At 33.1% G+C, this 3,279-nt stretch overlaps 1 long non-coding RNA gene across 1 annotated transcript; it reads left to right on the forward strand.

The window, feature by feature from the left end:
• The first annotated feature begins 256 nt into the window (after nucleotides 1-256).
• LOC107949308 (uncharacterized) lies at nucleotides 257-2,554 on the forward strand. The gene is made up of 3 exons (XR_001697696.2): nucleotides 257-482; nucleotides 709-783; nucleotides 2,226-2,554. It is a non-coding gene; the product is annotated as an uncharacterized lncRNA (long non-coding RNA).
• The last annotated feature ends 725 nt before the right edge of the window (nucleotides 2,555-3,279 follow it).

Below are 3,279 nucleotides of genomic sequence, written 5' to 3' on the forward strand. Positions count from 1 at the left end.
AGTGAGCCAACCCTATGGATCATGATTTTATTAATTTAAAACTGGCTGCATTCTTTTAATTTTGTTATAATTATTTATTTAAATTATGTAACATGACATATGGTTGTGTTACAAGGGAAATGGAATTTAATTTTTGGGTTCCAAGGTGGCCATGGGCCGGTTAGTTTTTTGAAGAGTGGTTAGTCCAACCAAATCTTACCTGTTAACTAACTAGTTTAGTTATAATGGAAAGTTGGTGGGGCATGTAATAGTGATCTTGGGAATTAATGGGATGCATGAAATTCCATTGGGGAAAGGGAGCCGGTGGTAAAAAAAAAAAAAAAGAAGAGGAAAGAGATGAGGAGTGAAAGGGTCGGGGGCAAGACACAAAAAAGAAAAAAAAAAGAAATTTCTGCAAAAATCTTTACTTCATTCGGCTTGGGAGAGGAAGGGTGAGCTGCTGGCATGCGGCTTTGAGGTCCGGCTTTTTCCAGCAAAAACTGGTACTTTTCTTAAGTTGTTCTTAGTTTCTGTTCTTTAGAGAAAAAAGGGACCATGGGGAGTTGTTGGAGGCTAGACCGAAGGCTGTAGGGAGGCAAAAAAAACACACACACACCCACCTCCTCCAGCCGAGTTTTTGGAGTGGTTATAGTTAATTGAGTGTAATAAAATTCTTGCTGCTGCCAACCATGTTTTATTTTGTAATAAAAGAATGTTGTTTTTGCTTAGCTAAGGGAGACGGGCGAAGCAACAACAAGAAAGGGAAGGGGCTCGCTTAACGCTAGGCTCGGTTTGGAAATCTCGGTACGTTCATTTCGTTCCTCTTACTCGTAAATTTGCGGTTTCCTTCGGCTGGTGCATGTGTTAAATTGAATGAAAACTATGGTGATTTGGACTGTTGAGTGAGCTGTTGTAACATGTGAATTCCATGCATGCTGACCGATTTTAGCTTGATATTATGAGCTGATTTGTTTGAGATTTTTGCTGCCAAGTATTCAAATTGAACTATTAGTGGCTGACCTTGTATTAAATGGTATCATTGTAATGAATTTGAAGTTGAATTTTTTTTTTAAAGTTGCCAAATGGTGGTGAGCGTTGGGCTGATTTAATGCTGGAATTTAACACCTAAAAAATTATTGTGCTGAGAAAATGCTGAAAATAACTGTGTCCTTAAGCTGAAATGGAAGAATTTTAATGGCTGAAATTTTCGTGTTTTGGTGCCGTAATTCAGGTGTGAACTGATATGAATTTTGTGGTTTTAAAGCATAAGTTAAAGTGAATTCAATGTTGTGATTAAGCTGTCCAAAGATGTGATAAGTTGCTGTTGCACATTGATGATTATTACCGCATCTAAACTGTTGGAAAGTTGAATAATGGCTGCTGATTATTTAACGTTAATGTCCAAATTTTACCTTGTTGATATCGTTAATTACTGCCTGTTTATGCTGTCCGAATGTGGCATGGATGCTGTCCGAACTTTTACATTGTAATGTTGTCTAAGTATCGTATTATTGATGCTGTCTGAATCAGCCTCCCAAAAGGGATAGGTTACAGCAACTAAGTTTTATGATGCGAGTTCTCTTAGGCTGCCCACGACACAACCTTTAAATGCATATGTTTTCTTGAATAAAAATTCAGTTATCATGTGGTTTTGCGGAGGTTCGGATGGGCGTTAAGAGGGCTATGCGGAGTATGACTATTATGACTATATGGCTTTGCTGAGGTTTGGGTTGGTTATTAATGGGGCATGAAATGATGAACTGTGGGAATGACATGATTTTGCCGAGTTTCGGATGGATGGTAAAGGCGTGAGAAGTTCGGCACTGTTTTAATAAAGGGGGCGAGGGGTGTTTGAAGGCCTTATAGGGGCATATTTTTAGGGCATCCCATATCATACTTCTTATTGATTATCTATACATATATGTGCATATGAGTGGTTTAAAAATTAGTTACCTTGTATGAATGTGAAATATTGTGTGTAGGTTAATTGACTTAGTCGTTGTTGTGGTAATTAAAGAAATTTATTGTCTTGAGAGAAAGCTGTAACAATAGTTGTTTGGTGTTCTAGAGAGAGAGAGAAAAAAGAGAGAAGATGATTTTCATATGTTATTTCCATTTAGTCAATTGCGGAAAGGCTTGATTGAGTACCATGTAATTTCTTTCGAGTCTGGCTTGGAATTATTTCATTCTCTTTTCTCAAAATTTCAGGCTTGGAATTATTTCATTCTCTTTTCTCAAAATTTCAGGTGGTTACCATTTGTGGAGTCTTCGACACGGGACCTAGCCAACCTACGGCTATCTTGTGAGCCTATTCCTTTTGTATTTAATTTGTGATCTGTGTTCATCGGGGCGAAGGCTGAATGTGTCATTTTATTTTACGTACAGTTTTATTTTGTAATCAATCTACTAAATTCTCAATCAGTATCTTTCGTATTTAAATAAGTTCAAACGAAAATTAAATTTTTGGATTGGGGAAAATTTTTGTAAGCGAATATTTGGTAACTTGGTCGACCGAACGTACCCCGGGTTGTTACAATGACACATTCCTAATAAATCATAAAATTGATGAATTCAATATCGACCTTACTTCTCTTGATGGATTAGATAATTTAGTAATTTCAATAGTTACTTCACGTATGAAAATATACCATTATAAAATTAAAATATATATTATCATAATCTCATTCCATGAAAGATAAAAGTTGACTTTGAACACATTTGTAAAGTTTAATTCGATTATTTTTTATATAATTTAAATTTGTTTTTCAATGAATAACATCATTATTTTGTTTTGAATTAGAAAAAATTAAATATAAAATGTTAAAAATAGTTTTTAATATTAAAACTGAAAAATATTGAATTTAATGTTTAACATTGAACTTATAAATTAATAGCTAGTTCCATAATTTTAAAATATAAAAATCAAAATTAACTTTTACCCGTTATTAGAATTAAACTTTAATCTCAAATCTCAATTTCTTTTTATTTCTTTAAAATTTAATATTTAAGATATTATCTAAATTGAATCAAACTTTAATCTTAATTCTTAATTTTTTTTATTAGTGTCTACATCCAAATTGAATCCAACTTTAATCTCAATTCTCAATTTTTTTTTTTGAAGTTTAATCTTTAAGATATTATCTAAATTAAATCAAACTTTAGTCTGAGAATTCTTTATGGAATTTAATCTTTTAAGATATTTATATAAATTTTTCGAGATAGAACTGTTGTTTTAGCTTTTCAAGATAGAGTTGTATTGCGTTTATTTAAACTCAGAAGATGGGTTGAAGTAATACACCT

This window comes from Gossypium hirsutum, chromosome A04, assembly GCF_007990345.1.
Source record: "Gossypium hirsutum isolate 1008001.06 chromosome A04, Gossypium_hirsutum_v2.1, whole genome shotgun sequence".
NCBI classification, from domain to species: domain Eukaryota; kingdom Viridiplantae; phylum Streptophyta; class Magnoliopsida; order Malvales; family Malvaceae; genus Gossypium; species Gossypium hirsutum.